Consider the following 19,540-nt stretch of genomic DNA (forward strand, 5'->3'; position numbering starts at 1 on the left):
AGATTGCCATCCTAGGAGAGAGAGAGAGAGAGAGAGAGAGAGGAGAGAGAGAGAGAGAGAGAGAGAGAGAGAGAGGAAAACATAACTTGATATTCAAATTCTACTTCAACTCACCTTGCACGCTTGATGTGTTTTAGCAATACCCTCTCCCATATTAGACTCAGATGTTGAACTAGGTTTCCAAAGAATTACACTGCCATCTTTAAGAATAACACTCTAGGAGATATGATAGATATAGAGACAGACAGACAGACAGACATGTCCTCACCTGAGGTCGAGCTGCTCTTTTAATACGTGTCAAAGGATTAGACAATGTCCCTGAAAAACCTGAAGTTCCACTTACATCTGACAAAATGGATAACGTGTCTATATTTCTTGATCGCAAAATCACCACCCAGACTTTTGGTTGGGTCTGAATCTGTTGTGACTGTTGTGAAGGTAGATCGAGTAGAGTGAGGAGTCAAAGGGAGGTTCTCTCCCTCATATGTTACATGGAAGCAGGACGAGAACTTGTACCCATGACCAGAATCTGCAAAGGAAAGAGAATATATGATGAAAATGGATCAACAGAAAGACAAAATGGACAGATAGGCATGTATATAAATCATATTGTCAAACTACACTGTTTATCATAGCAACAAAGGCTTGGTCTATATTGTGACTAGTTACATGTATAAACAACAATGAATTAGTAACTGATAGTAACCCACAATGATATATACTAGGAATTTATACTACACACATTTACTCACAAACTATACTATTTAGCGTTCATTTAACAACAGTAACTTTAGTCTAGTAAATGATAACCTTCTGAATATTTTAGTTAGCACATTCTTACTATAGGATACTACAAGTATGTAAACATTGTCATTGTTGTCACACTGGTTATTTATATAGGTATATATTATGTATATTGTAATGTATTAAAATGTGCATTATATAATTTAGGTGTCTAGACTGTTGAGAATGTGTTGGGGAGTAGAGGTACAAGAAATGAATATGTAAATTGTGACATCACAAGTTCAAAAAAACAAAACCTTTCTGCAATGAACTTTTAGGAAAACTTTTAAAAGAAATGTCCTGAAAATTTATTTTAAAGTGGTCCATATGATGAAAGGTTTTACAGTGCTAACAACAGATCATGTGACAATCACATGACTAGTGTATGCCATATAACCTGTACTGAGTGCTGGAGAACTTGCACCACTCGAGTAATGTCATCAATTTGAGGTGGGTGCATAGATGATGGATGACGACTTTCTTTTTTCAGTATTCTCTTTGTCCTCTTTGGTTTCTTCTTCTTCGATAGTATCACTTAATGTTGGACTCTTGGGAAGTATTGTTGAGGAAGATGGAGCACTAGGCGCTACAAAAGATATCAAAAATACCTTTATAGCAGGTCTACAATTCACCTCTGTTTTTAGTTGTGGTCGAGGTGGTGTGTCAGCAATAGTAAATGTCGTCTTATGCTTCCATGTTCTTCATTAGGTTCTGTGAGAGTTGAATCACTGATGTCTGACTTGATAGAACCTGAGAGATCCTCCTTGGAGTCTCGAATAGAGAAGGCGAGGAACGGTCATCCCCTAAGTGACCAAGTCCATGGTGTGGGGTTTTGATCGCATCCTTTTTGCCTAAAGAGAGGTAGGTCAAACAGGTAAGTAAGCAGGTTAGTAAATAAATATTCAAATCAACAACAAACTAGCTTAAGACAACAAATGGCTTTTTAATGTCAACAAGTTTAACTTGTAAATAAAACTGGTTTCAATACAGCAACAACAATTTTTTTGTTATCATTTTATAGGTTTATTCTGGAACTAGAAACAGTGGAAAGTTAGTTAACAATATATACAGTATGTGCATCATACACTTATATATACAGCATGTGCATCATACACTTATATATACAGTTATATGTGTGTGTGTGTGATTCCATTCTTTAGTACCATGAGACCAAAAACATTCCAACACATTCAAATGACATGTACCACAAACATAAATAACAGATCGAAAGCAATACTATTTATTTTGAAAGCAATTAGTTATTAATGATTATGATATAATTGTATTTACCGTCACATTATGTCCCAATATTTTTAGCGCACCTTAGAGTCTACACAACCCTCACATTCTCTTCTAGCTCTTCCACAACAACTCCAACGATCTTTATTAGTGAGTCCATAAACACCAGGATGATGTTTTAATAATAATTCGTTACCATTATTAATGGCAGCTACATCAGGAGAATAATGAATATTTTAATACTATAATGAAGGGTATTTACCTAAACGAAATGCTTCCATCCATCATTGCGTTCTTGAGGAGATTTAGAAGCAAAATACATAACTTCACTTAGATCTCCAATCTATTGATTGAGTAAGTGAGAGAGAGAGAGAGAGAGAGAGAGAGAGAGAGATGATGATGACGACAACATGTTGTCAATGAGAAACCAACAACAATAAAAGTGATATCAAAAGTTCACAAAGAAACCCCAACAGCAGATAAATGACAAAAGATAGACTATTAGACAAAACTATAATGACATTATTATACTAGTATTAAAATGAGGGGTAACTTTATATTATTTAAGTCTGAGTCAAACTACTTCAGTAATAGTATATATATATATATATATGATGTATATATAATGTATTGTATTAGGCTTCATACAATATTACATTGAAAATGAATCAAAATAAATATGAAAATAGATTCATTTTCATTCACAACCATTTTATATTACAACAGCAATGAGATCACTGTCAAAGGATACATTGTATAGACATATTGTCTATTAAAACTAGACAAAGTGATTTAGAGGTGTAAGAGGAAAATAGAGACCTCACAAGTGTTGTGTTCAAAGTGACATGATTTAACATATTTATCTCATGTATGTATAGTCTCTAGATGGTGGGTCGTCTGGTTGGTATAGATCCAGTTCAAAAGAGCAAAGAGACATTATAGTTGATACTACAAACAGATTAAACACTATAGTCTATTTCTCAGCCAAACCTCTTTCTTCATGCCCACTTAACCAGGTGCTTACCCACCCTATCTTTTTAAGGAATCTAACTACCTAAGTCTATCACCAAATAAAGAAACTACTACCACTGAGAAAGGATATACATGTCAGGTACACATTAACATTAACAATGTATTAATTGCCTCAACTTTTCATACGAAAATTATTGTAGTGCTCTTTCTTCCTTTAACGAGTAATTTCACAGACTACATTAGCAAACAATAAAATTACTTCTTAAACTGACAGAAACACTACTACAAGCAATAAACACTGACTACAATGAAGTGACCATTCCTTAACCATAGGATATCATTGTATGCATACACAACAGGTAAAACAGAACATGGATAGGTTACAATACCATCAAGTTGTACACGAACATTGTGAAGACATCCGTTTGTACATTAATTCACCAAGTAAGCTGATTGTAAAATGTATCTAACATTATAACAGACCATTCTGACTCCAAACTATACACACACAGACACACACACACATGGATCAGTGATATTTTTCTATTTTTTACAGTGTTTCTTTTTCCAAACAAAAACAGAGATAGATGAAAAATATACTAAGTACATAATTTATTATTTATCCTAGCATAACTACGAGCAGTGATGTTTATACAAGTTATAGTTTTCCAGGATTAGGCAGCTGTCATTGTAAGCATAGAGAGTTCAAAAATTCAATAGTATATTACCACAAGAATGTACCAATCAATAATTTTATGCCAATATATTGAGTTATAATCCAAATTATCATTGATGTATTTAGTGTTGTTGGAAGCTCCAATTATAGGATTAGGGACTTATATGCTGATATTACAATGGGGTATATTAGATGTGTGTGATAACAAGTCTGATAAACTAACATTTTAGTGGGTGAGTTCTCTATTAGCCAAAACAAGCATTAATGGTATATCCCAAACCTTGCCTTGTTGATTATACAACATGACGTATTATATAACAATAAACAATTGTTCATTAAGTCTATTCATTCATCTTTCCATCCATTAATTGTCTGTTTCCTTAATTTATAATCATTTGGCAATGATCAACAAGACAAGAGCCAAATGACATACCCCCCTCTCTCTCTCTATCATGCAACATGACTAAATGACTGAACAGACAGACAGACAGACAGATGAGTGATATATAAACTACAATTATTATAGAAACTAATGAATATTTGTTTCAATTATATTACTAATTACATCATTATAGTACTTTTTTAGTTAAAAGCATTCCACTAATAAAGAGTAAAGTAATACCTCTGTTGTAGAAGTTTGAAGCATGCCATACCCTGTGTCATTTACTATTGTGGCTCACCTGAAAGGGATGACCCTTTAATTTGTCAAATGTCCCGTGAGCAATGATTTTCTATGATGTTAATTTGAGCTAGTTTGAACTGCCCCTTTGGTTCATTCTATGAGAGAGAGAGAGAGAGAGAGAGAGAGAGAGAGAGAGAGAGAGCACTATTACCTATTACACACCCAAACCATAACAGTAACACAATCTGTCAACAGATGTTCAGATCACACACACACAACCTATAAACCATTACTGAAAATAAACAGTTGCTGTAGTCCAGCAAGCAAACACTGTAACATGTAACAGAAAAGGACAGAGAGAGCCTAAGGATTGTTTGCAAAGACTGTGTTACAAAGTTATGTAAGTAAATAACTCCACCAAATATGACATAACATGAATACATCATAATATGACAGAGAAGTGAATATTGAAACTGATTCTTTGCAACACATATTTAAATAGTAAGTCATCACTGTATGAAGAATCCAATTTATATTATGTTTGTTGACTTTAACAGGTAGATGGTGTGTAGTAAATGAGCAAATGTTTGGCAAACATAATATAAAAAATGTCTTTTGTGTGAAGGGAAGTATACTCTTAATCAAAAGTGCAATCTAAGTTGTAACAGCAACAATCCTTGTGCTTTGAAGAAGACTTTAGCTAGTAAGTAGACCTTAATTACTGACCTTGCTATTAAAATCACCTTATGTGTGTCTTGACTATAATGAAGGCACGTCTAACACGCTAGTATTGCACTTACTACTAGCAAAGTAAACTATATCTGTTGTGTCAGCCATTGTTATGATATTTTTAACTATTAAGAGTCAACTGAAAAGATAGCATTATGATAAGGCGTGATTGGATTTCCTGAATGGGTTATGTTTGATATCCACATCATTTGCTTAAGTTAAGTTCTCTATTTCTCTCTCCATGCATCATTTCATTGACTTACCAATTTCTTAGGGTCAAAGTAGTCAAGTGAAATATTTGTAAGTCTACAGTATCTGTCCTGCCATTTAATATTTCTTCTGTTATGCAGGCCTCTAGCTCGCTTCATCAGAATCCCTTCTTTGTAAATAGTAACTCCATTGGGGCTAGCCATTATTGAACAGCAAACACACACACTCACTGTGGAACAATCTTGCCTTCCGCCAGTCGAACAGCAAACACTATGAATGCGCAGTCTGCTTCTTGGATTGATCGCTTTGTTTATTCACAATCTTGTTGTTCAATAGTTAATTCCTTACGGGCGACTTAATAGCTATGAATACGGTGGCGATCAAGTTGCAGTGCTCACTTTCACACAGCACTTTAATACGAAGGGCCTCACCTCCATATCATTGTTGTACTATGAATATCATTATAGCCGAGGTTAATAATTGTTAATTTAATTAACTATAATTTTAATGAGCTGTCGTTTTGCAGACGTCCACACACACACGAGGTATTATTTTTTGTAGTGATAACGTACTCTACCCGAGGAATACTTTGTAATGGCGGAGGATCATTGCCCGTGCAGCTCAATATGAATATGGAGCTGTAAGTTTTAATACAATTTATAAATGAAATTGCTACAGAATGAAAAAAGCTTGACACTTAAATTGAAAATATTCCAATTGATGCGCATTTATTAATATTAACTATTAATTTTTTTGCTTAAAAGGTTCTTATTTTGACTTTAAATATTTTAAACTGGACTTTCTATTTAATGGCTATTTTCCCATTTAACAGACGTCCAATCTTGTACTTCAAGTTGATGTCTCTCTCATAGAACGAAGAGGTAAAGATGAAGCTACTGGTGAGGTACAATCATTGGTCGGAAATTAAAAGGGACTCGTATGGGTGACCGAGCTGAAACGTACAAACCTCCATCAATACAAGAGCAGGAAGCCAAGGGACCAAAAAAAGTGAGTTTTATTTAATAATATAAAATTAATGTGATATTCTTTTGTTTTTTTAGGAAGAAGCCTAGACATGATAGTGATGATTTTTATGCCTTTATACCAAAAGGCTCTGGAGGTCTACTATCAAAAGAAATGGAAGAGATATCGGGACTTTATTATCGTCCTAGAACTAAAGAATCGCGAGAAATTTATGAACTTTTGTTAACTTTATTCAACAATGTATTGGAGATCAGGTAAACAATAACCACACCCCTAAATATATTAATATTATTTAATAATAATGAAATTAACAACAGCACACCCACATATTAGATATCCACACCTCTTGCAACAGAAAGTTCACACTAGCAATGTTTTATAGACACTACCATCACCCAGTTTACTACCAGTAATGAAGTATTATGAAGTGTAATCTTAGTATTAATAGTATTAGTAGTGGCTTATAGTATTAGTAGTAGCTTATAGTATTAGTAGTGGCTTATAGTATTAGTACTTTAGTAGTGCCTTATAGTATTAGTAGTAGCTTATAGTATTAGTAGTAGCTTATAGTATTAGTAGTACCTTGTAGTATTAGTAGTGGCTTATAGTATTAGTAGTAGCTTATAGTATTAGTAGTAGCTTATAGTATTAGTAGTGGCTTATGTATTAGTAGTACCTTGTAGTATTAGTAGTAGCTTATAGTATTAGTAGTGGCTTATATGTTAAAATGTTTATAATAGAGTATTAATTGAACTTTTAATTGGAGGTGATGATCACTATAATTTAATGTAGTTGGAAGTGTTGATTTTAAACTTTATGTCCACTAGTTGACCTGTGATACTCTAATTACATTATAATAACTGTTATTTATAGTATATAATTATATTAATTTGTCACTGAATATAAAGTACACTATTTACTTGTTAGATCAATTAACATGACATGTTTATTTAATTATTTGGTTGATATTACATGTAATTTATATTTAATATTACATGTACTGTAAATGTCAAAATTCGAGGTAGTTATATTTTTGCGGTTGACAAAACGTGAAAATTAGACTCACGAATAATTAATAATTAATAATCAAATTTTCACGGTTGAGTTTGGAAAAATTTACATGCGAAAGTTTGAGCAGCAAAAATTTTGACATTTACGGTAATTTATATTGATATTACATGTAATTTACATGTATTTTATGTGTAGCCACGTGACATATTATGTGGAGCAGTGGATGAAGTACTTGCTACTCTCAAAGATGATTACCTCAAGGTGAGAAACCACACCATTAACAGCCTTATTAATACTAGTTTCTATTTTCTAGGAGAAAGAGAAACATCGCGAGATTAACGCTCTTTTAGGAGCAATAGAAGATGAACGTTTTGCTAAATTAGTAGCATTAGGTCGAAAATATCAGATTATGGCACTGATAAGCAGGCATCAGCTGGAAAGTAATACAATAACATCATCTAATTATTATGATATTTTTTATCTTTTAGACGAGGGTATTGATGAGACCTACGGTGTAGCTGTGGTATTGAATGAAGATGAAGAGAATGTAAATTATTCCATGTTGAATTAGTCATCCATATTTATCATGACTTAGGAACCTCACATGGACACAGGGATGTCAAGAGAAGAGAGAGAGTGGAAGAGGAAGAGGAAGAAGGCATGGAAGCCGATTATGAAGGAGTCCTTCATACTCACGTGAGTATCTCAGATCACGTGATAAGTCACATGACATGTTTATGACTTGGATTTATTATAACTTTATGATTAGTTGTATTGTGATTGACATCTAATTGTCATGTGACTTGTTTAGTTGGACACTGAAGCTGGTGGAGGGGATTCTCATCAGAAGGATTACTTAGAACCTCGTACAGTTGATGCCTATTGGTTGCAGAGAGAAATTAACAAATTTATGAACGATCCATTGGTAAGATAGATTACCCTATTATTAACACTAATATTAATTTATATTAATATTATTAATATTATGTCATAATTACACATATTTATTACTAGCCATATAATATTAATTGACTCACTTTTTGTGTGTGGTACAGGCCTCACAGAAAAAAATCTGATGAAGTTTTAGATGTTTTAAAGGTATGTAAACCAACTTGTCTTATATATAGTACATTGTGTCTGTGTGTGCGTAGTGAACTATCACTATTTGTGTTAATAGTGATGTGTTACGATAGGATAATACTGGAATGAGGAAGTTAATATTATGTACATATACTCTACACATGTAGCCCAATGTTTGTTTACATATGGTAAAGTACCCATCTATTAAATATACTTTTAACTTGTATTGATAAATCTACCCTTATTCTATCATCTTATATTCATTTAATTCTTATATAACTATTTATTTTATTTATCATTAGAATGCTACTGATGACAGAGATTGTGAAAACAGACTTGTGTTACAACTTGGCATGGATCAGTTCCAGTTTATAAAATTACTTTTTAAAAACAGATGGACTGGTTAGTGTGTGTGTGTGTGTGTGTGTGTGTGTGTGTGTGTGTGTGTGTGTGCCGTGCGTGCGTGCGTGCGTTTGTGCGTGTGTGCGTGTGCGCGCGTGCCTGTCCTTGTCTCATGTCTGTGTATCTGAGTGTGTTATGACAGAACATCTTCCTCTCCTGTAGTTCTTTATTGTACTTTGTTGGCTAAAAGCGGAGACAGCAGAGGACAAGAAATCATTAGAAGAAGAGATGGCTAGTGATCCAGCTAAAGCAGCCATACTTAAAGTAAGTGCATAATAACAGAAGCTTTATACAATTGAAAGAAAGTCCACTTTACAAAGGATATGATTGATGTTACTTTGCCAGCATTACATAGCAGTATCACTATAAAATGTTATGTTATCAAAACTATTAGTTGTAATGTTACTAAATATAATGTAATGTTACTAAATATAACAATTATTAAATTCTTTTAGGCCTTTTCTAAAGTGGAAGATCAAGATTTAGTTCAAGAGGAAAGAGCAAGGAAAGCAGCAGTAAGAAAAGTAAAATGGAGTCTGATCTTATGGCCGAAGATGCTGACCAACAAGAGAAGAAAGCAGTAAGTAAAGACTGGTCCATTTATTATACACGTATGTATTTATCTCTTCATTGTTTATAGATGGGTATTCGTAAAGTTTCTTGACTTTGAAGACCTCACATTTGCTCTTGGGAGCCATTTTATGGCTAAACAAACGATGTCAGTTACCAGCTGGTTCATATCGCCAAACTAAAAAAGGTCTAACAATATATAGCTTTTAAAGATCACATTTGAGTATTGTGTAGGTTTTGAAGAGGTTCATGTCCCTGCTCAAAAGGCTAAACGTTTGAATCAAAGAGGTATTGTAAGTACTCAGTAATGATAGTACTTGTACCGTTCCCTCAATATTTTGTTTAGACTTTAAAGTCAATAAGTTCTCTCCCCTCATGGGCTCAAGGTGCCTTTGGTTACATACAAAAGTTCTTAATCGTATTCAGAGCAAGTTGTCTGAGATAGCACTTCATTCAGATGAGAACCTCCTTCTCTGTGCACCCCACTGTGGTCATGTGATTGTCATGTGAATAGCAGCTTGTAATTTCTCTTCCTCTCACACTTGCTCAGGGAGCTGGTAAAAACTAATGTCGCTTTGCTTTGTATTCTAAGAGAAATCAGTAAACATTTGAATTCTGATGATACTATAAATTTAGAAGATTTCAAGGTCATATACATAGCGCCATGAGATCATTGGTACAAGAAATGGTTGCCAATTTTTCCAAGGTGTGTAATTCTTAAGTTGTTATCTTATCATTTAGTTTGGTTTTCATAGCGACTGAGTTCTTATGGTATTACTGTGAGTGAGTTGACAGGAGATCATCAGTTAACAAAGGAGCAAATAGTGGCTACACAGGTGGGTCGTCAATCTTGTTTGTGGAACAGGTTTGACTGGTTCTTTCAGATCATAGTATGTACTCCAGAAAAGTGGGACATTATCACAAGAAAGGGTGGAGACCGTTCTTCACTCAACTTGTCGACTGGTTATTATTGTAAGTACCTGGAATAACATAATAATCTATTCTCTTTGTCTTCCTCTCTAAGGATGAAATCCATCTATTACACATGGATGATAGAGGACCTGTGTTAGAACTATTGTTGCTCGTACTATACGGTCAATTGAAGCCACTCAAGAGCCTATCGTTTGGTTGGTCTCTCAGCTACTCTACCTAACTATGAGGATGTTGCTACATTCTTAAGAGTTAATCCAGCTAAAGGACTGTTCTATTTTGATAATAGTTTTCGTCCTGTACCACTGGAACAAACTTACATTGGAATAACTGAAAAGAAAGCTTTGAAACGATTTCAAACGTATATCTTTTCTCTAGTTGTCCAATTTACTATTATTCTTCTTACCATTTATTCATTTTGCTATTATTCATCTATTATAGTTGATGAATGAAATTGTGTATAGAAGGTGATAGAGAACGCTGGTCGACATCAAGTACTCATTTTTGTTCAATTCACGTAAAGAGACTGCTAAAACGTCAAAGCTATCCGAGATATGTGTTTACAAAAGATACGTTAGGACAGTTTTAAAGGAGGGCAGTGCAAGTACTGAAGTTTTAAGATCTGAAGCTGAACAAACTAAAGTAAGATAAAAACAACTGTGAACTAATACATTATCTCTCTCTCTCTCTCTTTCTCAGAATCTAGAGCTTAAAGATCTCTTACCCTTATGGATTTTGCTATTCATCATGCTGGTATGAACCGTGTTGATCGTACACTGGTAGAAGAATTGTTTGCGATGGCCACATTCAAGTCTTGGTTTCCACGGCAACATTGGCTTGGGGTGTTAATTTACCTGCCCACACAGTAATTATTAAAGGAACACAAGTAAGAATATAATTTTAAAAAAAAATTATGTTAATATAAATTTTTTATTGCTTTTTTTATTTATTTTTCAGATATATCACGAGAAGAAGGTCGATGGGTGGAGCTTGGTATGTTGGATGTCCTTCAAATGTTAGGACGAGCTGGACGTCCCCAATATGATAAGACAGGAGAAGGGTGTTCTCATTACGCAACATTCTGAACTTCAGTATTATCTCTCGTTAATGAATCAACAACTGCCAATTGAGAGCCAATTTATAAGTAAGTAATTGATTGGTCTATGAATATTAATGAGATGATTTGATGCAGATAAGCTACCTGATAATTTGAATGCTGAGATTGTATCTGGTAATATAAAAATGCTAAAGATGCTGTGAATTGGCTTGGCTATACATATTTATATATTAGAATGTTACGTGTGCACCTCAACTATATGGAATCTCTCGGTAATATGGATAAATGGGATGCGATGGATGGCTAGCTAGATGGATGAATGGATAGACACATAAATTAATAAATGGATGGATAGATAAATGAACAGAATTCAATGGATGAATAGATAAACCGATGGATAACTGTTTTTCCTCGTAGGATGTGTTTGGAATCTGATCAATTGTTGGAACAACATCGTGTGGTGATCTCGTACATACAGCAGCCTCCATCTTGATAAGTCATCTCATTAAATATGACAAGAAGAGTGGTGCCTTTCAAGTAAGTAATGGACCAGATACTTTAATAATGGATTTGTGCTTTTTTCCAAAAGGTTACCGATCTTGGTCGCATTGCGAGTCATTATTACATCACTCATGATTCCATGGCAACCTATAATCAGCTCTCAAACCTACGCTCTCTCAAATTGAATTGTTTCGATCAGTTTTTCTCTCTCCTCTGAGTTTTTAAATACATCACAGTTCGAGAGGTGAGTCATGTGATAATCAATAGAATTATATAATTTATTGTTTTGTGTTGTCATTGGCAACAGGAAGAAAAGCTAGAGATGGCAAAGCTAATAGACACTGTTCCTATTCCTATCAAGGAGAGTATTGAAGACCAAGTGGCCAAGGTCAGTTGTATAAATGAAAATTGTCATCACACATCATCCCTAATTGTGTCATCACACAGCATCCCTAATTGTGTCATCACACATCATCCCTAATTGTGTCATCATACTATCATCCCTATTGTGTCATGCAATCATCTTTAATTGTGTCATCATGCATCATCTCTACATAATTTACTGACAACAATATATCATTGATACTATTTAAGTGATTTTAGCTACTTGGTAATGTCCAATGTTGTTTATACCCCTGTACTCTATTATTGTAGGAAGTGATACATTTGCTGCATTCTTTGTATTAGACTGATATACTATCTTTATTACATTTCCTTCATTTTTTAAAAAAAATGTATTTACATGTCAATTAGTTGATATATTAAATAAATTAGTTTAATACACTTCTTCAAGCATACATCTCTCAACTCAAACTGGAGGGGTTTACCCTTCTCTGATGGTCTACGTCTACAGTCAGGTAAATAAATAAAATTGTTGTATTTTTATCATTATTACTAATGATTGTCATAATGAGGTGCCGGACGTCCTTATACGAAGCTTTGTTTGAAATATGTCTTCTCATGGGGTGGGCCCAGTTGATCTGAACGAACCCTCCATCTATGTAAAATGATCATGATTAATAACCGCATGTAGTTCAAACTCCACCCACTTGTCACGCCTACTCATTTTGTATAGGTGGCTATCTATGACTCCATTACGTCAGTTTAAGAAATTGCAGAGGATGTTCTAAAAAGAATTGAGAAGAAGGATTTCCGCTGGGAACGATATTATGATCTTGGACTAATGAAATTGGCGAACTTAATCGTATGCCAAAAATGGGGAAAAGAGTATTCACAAATAATATCACCAGCTGCCAAACTAGAATTAGCTGTTCATATTCATCCAGTCACCAGGTGGGTGTGGTTTATAGAGATACTGCTTTTATTTTTTTGCTGTTAGATCAACTCTTCGGTGGAGCTAACTATTACTCCTGATTTCCATGGGACGGAGAAAAACCACACGGCAATTCAGAGGTAATATAAAGTACTATAAGGTCTCCTCTGTCCTGCTCGCAGTCAAACTTTGTGTCTTATGACATGTTTGTACTGTGCAATCGATGGAGGAACAATAAAGATGAGGCTTATTTCCCGTTGTTTTTGTTAATTATGATTACTAATGGAACAATGGTTGCTTTCCTCACTACACTTTACTATTAATAACTATAGTGTTTAGATTACGTAAGTATACTGGGTGTATTTAGTGAACAATTAAGAGCATGTTTGTTCTTAACATTATAGTCTATATTATATTTAATACTTATACTATATAATAATTATTATTATTATTATTATTATTATTATTATTATTATTATTATTATTATTATTATACTTCAGAAAATGAGGTCTCACATATGAACTTTTCAATTGTTTTTTATTTTAACTCAAAACCAAGTTGATATGTTCCACTTCATTCTCCTCATATCATTACAAATAAACTTGCACTTGATTTAGCTCTGCTATTTTCCAATATTGTAGTATAATATACCAGTATTATGTACTAGTATAATATACCAGTATTATACTTATAATATACCAGTATTATGTACTCTATGTAGACATACCTCAATATATTCACTATTATCTGCCCTCTAGTCATTTTGGATATTCGTTGAAGATGTTGATAGTGAGGTGGTCTTACATCATGATACTTTCTCTTGAAAAGCAAATATGCACAAGATGAACATATTGTCAACTTTTTTGTGCCTATCTTTGAACCCTCCCACCTCACATATTTTTATTAGAGTGGTCTCTGATAATTGGATTGCCTCAGAGATACTCTCCTACCAATATCATTCCGCATCTTATTTTGCCAGAAAAGTTCCCACCTCCTACTGAGCTTCTTGACCTTCACTCATCCCAGTCTCAGCTCTTCGTAATGCTACATATGAGGCCCTATACAGTGACAGATTCCCTTATTTTAACCCCATACAAACTCAAGGTTAATCAACACTTTTTTAATGAATTCTTTCATTTTTTATACAGTTCGTCTTCAATGCTCTCTATAATACTGATGAAGATGTATTTTATGGAGCACCCACTGGAAGTGGGAAAACATTTGTGCTGATTTGGCTATTCCTCCGAGCTTTTTCTGCTGCTCCTGATTCTAGTGGTGTGTCTACTGTGACTCCCAAACAAGCACTGGCAGAACAGGTATTATTAAACTAGTTGACCACACTGCCCTCTTGTGGGCGGGGTTACAGTATTTGTTATCAAGCACTTTAAACTTTCAAAAAGTCTACAACTCTTCACTTTCCATAACACATAAACAAAACTTTATGTATGACACACATCTTTATAGCAGTATTTACAACATACAGAAAGTTTACAACATTAAGGTATGCATGATTTTAAAATGATAATTACATCAACTTGAAGCAGCTGGTTGCACGGTCCTTAAAAAAGTTTATAACTATTATATACTGGTACAACTATCTGGACATACATTTGGTTCTATAGTGTATAATCTTTTTGTCAGTATAATATATTTCTTTTATAGTTTGTATACTGAATGGAGCAAAGTTTGGAGTGCTTGGAAAAGAATGTCTGCTTGCTTACTGGAGAGAGACGAGTACAGACTTAGATTACTTAAAGAAGTGGGTGTGGTCTTTCAAATACCTGCAGATTAACTCTCTCTTATTTAGGGTCAAATTATTGTGAGCAATCCAGAATACTGGGATATTTTGAGTAGACGTTGGAAACACGAAAAATGTCCGATGTGACGCTGTTTATCGCTGATGAGCTTCATCTAATTGGTGGAGATAATGGGGTCGGTGTGCTTGTTGCTATGTAGCAATCACTAAGTTGTTTTCTATAGTCTGTATTGGAGATTTTATGTTCAAGAATTGTTACATCTCATCACAAACGAGAGGCAAAATTAGATTTTGTTGGTTTAAGAGTTCTTCCGTAGCTATCTAATCAGCCAAGGTTCATAGTGTTATTAAACATGTTAATTGATAGTAGTAAACTGACGGATTTTTACTGACATTTGTAGGAATCTTGGGTCATTGGTTAGGTGCTGGGATCACTCTTTGTTTATTTTCACGCCAAACACCCGTTCAGTTCCTTGGAACTCCATATACAGTAAATGAATTACCATTGAAGAAAGTTTTAATCAGTTTATATTTACTAGGGTTTTAATATAACCATACTCCTTCTCAGTCTTTTCTGCCATGATTAAACCCAATATATATGCTATCTCACACATTCTCATGCTAAAACCATCATTATTTTTGTACCGATCAGAAAGCAAACTCGACTAACAGCTGTTGACCTTTTGACCTTTTGTGCAGCACCTTCAAACCTCATCGATTCCTTTCATCGAGCACTTGATGACTTAGAGCCAACATTTGAAACATTTAAAATTGACAAAGTCAGTAACTAACTTTGATGTTTACAGAATTTCATAAATTCATATTACTGTTTTCAGACTCTTATAGAAACTATTAGTAATGGAGTTTGCTTACCTTCATGAAGGACTTTCTGATATTGAACTCGTTTGTTCAACAACTGTTTGCCACAGGAACTGTCCAAGTTCTCTGTTACTTCTCGTGATCTCTTGCTGGGGTATGGCTGTGAGTAGTCCCCATCTTGTGTTGTCATGATACACAGTATTATGATGGAAGAGGACATAGGTTAATATCACTAATGAATAATGGGTGTGGTTATCTATTTTGTACTTCAGGTATGTGGAATATCCTGTGACAGACATCTTGCAAATGCTTGGTGCGAGCCAACGACCTCTAATTATGACAACTGTATGTCAAACTGTAATGTACCTTCCTGATCTCTCTCTCCTCTCTCTCCTCATCTCTCTCACACATCACTCTCTCTCCTCTCTCTCTCTCTCTCTCTCCAGGTGTGGCTGTGTCTTCTATGTCAGACATCAAAGAAAGAATTTTATAAAAAGTTCTTATCACGAACCACTTCCAGTTGAGGTACATAGTCCATGACTTACACATGTAGTTATTTGACAGTCCACATGACACTCTTATTATAGTCTCACTTGGATCATTTCCTTCATGATCTTTTCAAGCTGAATTGTAAACTAAGACAATAGAGGAATAAACAAGAATTCAGTAGATTATTTGACATGGGAGCATTTCTTTAAATCGTCGTATGATACAGAATTCCAAATTATTATAATCACAGGTTAGGAATAGATAATGAATTGTATACTGGATGAATAAATGGATGTGGACCATTGAAAAAATTGGATAATAAATGAACAAAGTAAATGATTTTTATATATCAGGCGTTACTCCTATCGACATTATTCTGATCATCTCTTGAACTGGTTGAGAACACTTTGTTCAACTTAGAACAATCAAGGTATACTCCTTTTAGCTCCACCCCAATTCCTTTATATTTCCCTTCTTTATATAGTGCATTGCCATAGAAGAGGAATATGGCTTGTCTCCCCTTAATTTGCGGAATGATACATCATTATTATTACCATTAATTATACAAACTATTGGTAAGTTGTCGTTTGATGGTCTCCTATCTGTCCATATAGTCTCCTAATGATCCATTTGACAATTCGCATTGATCCATTTAGAGTTATTCAGCATGTCACTTATACGAAAGACAAAATTTAGAGTGATTATAGAAATCCTTTGTTCTGCCTCTGAATATGGGGACGGTTCCTGTACGACATACAAGATGACAACCTCCCTCTTAAAACAATTGGCAACATTTGTATCCTCTCAAACTAACCCAAGTCAAGTCAGTACTACTGAGGTGGTTGTCCATAGTAACTGATCTCTTTGTAGGTATAATGATCGCCACGTAAGGCTAATGTTGGTTTGTTTCAAGCACATCGTTTCGTCTTCAAGTCTCTGCAGAATTACAGAGTGATACTGAGAAATATGAAAAGGTAGTGAAATTGTTAAATCTTCAGTATGAGGTAATGGTGCAGGTAAATCTAACCTATGTTTCTACCATCACACAACACACACACAACACACAACCCACACACGTACATACATATGGTTTGTCACACTTAAGAATAAGATAATTGCTTTACTGAAACCTTGAACCACAGGTATTAAAAGCATGTGCTCAATTTGTGTTCACAGAAAAAACATTTACTTATATATTGGATTGATATAATAAAATTGAAGAAAGAAAAAACAGACAAATTTAATACAGTTAAAGCTTATATATGAACAGTGTTGAAGATGAAGGTCTAACTGCTAGTATACAGACATCATGTTCTAATGTTGAAAGGTTACTGACGAAAAAAAAAAAGATCAAAGCCCAGTTTGTCATTGCATGAGTACAAATCCCACATATCTATGTATTTTTAGTATGTAATTGTTGCTATGACAACCAATCTATGTGTGCATCTGTACAAGTTTTACAACACAATGTAGTTCAGTAGTACTTTTATTAGCGTTTTCGTCTATACAAGCTTGTGTGGAGTGGTTCTTATCGTAGCAATGGTTGGTTGTCTCCAGCGCTCACTTGCTATGGAGTTTAGCTCAAATGGTGAGGATTATGTTATATGGGTGCATTGATGTCATAAAATGTGATCGGTGTTATATAGGTACTCAAGCTATGTGGAGTAAGGAGACTCGTATCTGAACAGCTGCCCCATTTCACTTCTGACAAATCAAGAATGTACAGAAAAGTAAGTCAAGATTGTCACAGAATAGTCACATGATATCCATGTGACTTAAGGGTATCGAGTCAGGTGTTTTGATGTGATGGACATGGAGAATGACAATAGAAATCGTCTTCTATCTTTCACTGATGCCTCAAATGTGAGGACGTAGCTCGATTTTGTAATCGATATCCTAACATGGACTTTGAACTATGAAAGTTGATTAACCAAGGCAACATTGCCAAGTGCTAGGTAGATGGATGGATCTATACGATGGTGATGGATGGATGAAATGGATGGATAGCACCCCGCACCAATTGATTGATTTACCTATTCTTATATTAGTGGTCAGCCTGTGACAGTTAATGTGCAGTGGTGAGAGAGATGAAGAAGAGTATCCCCATTTGTTATTGCGGCCCTTTTTTCCCTCAAGTAAATACTTTCTAGTATTGATTGTTTAGTTTATAATTGTGTTGGTATAGCGTGCGTGAAGAAGGATGGTGGGGGTTGTTATTGGAGATCCAAGTTCTAACAGGTTTTAATACCAGGTTTAATGGGACAAATGAAGTAGATTAATGGACAATGGCATAATTAATGGACAGACTGAGTAAGATTAATGGACAGATGGAATAAATTAATGGGACAGATGAACGTAGCATTTAATGGGACGATTAGAAAAAATTAATGGACCGATGAAGTAGATTAATGGAGTGGTGGAATACATTAATGGGCAGATGAAGAGATTATACTGACAGATGGAATAAATTAATGGACAGCTGAAGTAGATTAATCGACAGATGGAATAAATTAATGGACAGATGAAGTAGATTATGGACACTGAGGTAAATTAATGGAACAGATGATATAGAATGGGACAGATGGAATAAATGGACAGATGAAGTAGATTAATGGACAGATGGAATAAATTAATGGACAGATGAAGTAGATTAATGGACAGGTTGAATAAATTAATGGACAGTAGAGTAGATTAATGGACATTTGGAATAAATTACTTGGACAGATGACCGATTAATTACAGGTGGAATAATTAATGGACATATAAGTAGAATAATGGACAATGGAATAAATTAATGGACAAATTGAAGAGCTTAATGGAAGATTGAATAAATAATGGACTGGAGCAAGTAATGGACAGAGGAATTAATCGACAGATGAGTAGATTAATCGACAATAGAATGAGATTACTAGACTACTGGATGATCTATACTAGTTGACATAATACAATCTTTCTCTCTTCCTAGTCTCATTTCTATCAAGCAAGCGACTGACACTCAAACTAAAGCACGTGGTAAACTAGAGTACACTGCTCCTCTTACTCCTGGCTCTCACAAATATAGGTCTTTATTTTATGTGTGATGCTTACATGGATGTGATCAAGAGTATAACCATTGAAATACAGGTACACAACGAGTGGAGGAAGCAGGAAGAAGAAGGGACGTGAGGAAGACATGGAAGTTGTTTGCGGAAACAAATATTGTGCATTGATTTGAACAATAACAATACCAGTTTTAATATTAAAATGTTATTTTAAAATATTTTTTCAGTTGATAACATAACAGTTATTGATTTTTGTTTAATGTAAATTATCAATAGCCTTAATACCAACAGCTAATTGAAGTATAAGATAAAGATAGCTTGATTATGTGTGGATGGTAGCTACATCTAATAAGATGGCAAAACAATATAGATTATCTATGCTATTTATGAAAGTT

At 34.4% G+C, this 19,540-nt stretch overlaps 1 pseudogene; it reads left to right on the forward strand.

Annotated features, from left to right (window-relative positions):
* The first annotated feature begins 491 nt into the window (after nucleotides 1–491).
* On the forward strand, nucleotides 492–17,120 carry LOC121392837 (annotated as a pseudogene).
* The last annotated feature ends 2,420 nt before the right edge of the window (nucleotides 17,121–19,540 follow it).

Source organism: Gigantopelta aegis, unplaced genomic scaffold, assembly GCF_016097555.1.
Source record: "Gigantopelta aegis isolate Gae_Host unplaced genomic scaffold, Gae_host_genome ctg4646_pilon_pilon, whole genome shotgun sequence".
NCBI lineage: Eukaryota > Metazoa > Mollusca > Gastropoda > Neomphalida > Peltospiridae > Gigantopelta > Gigantopelta aegis.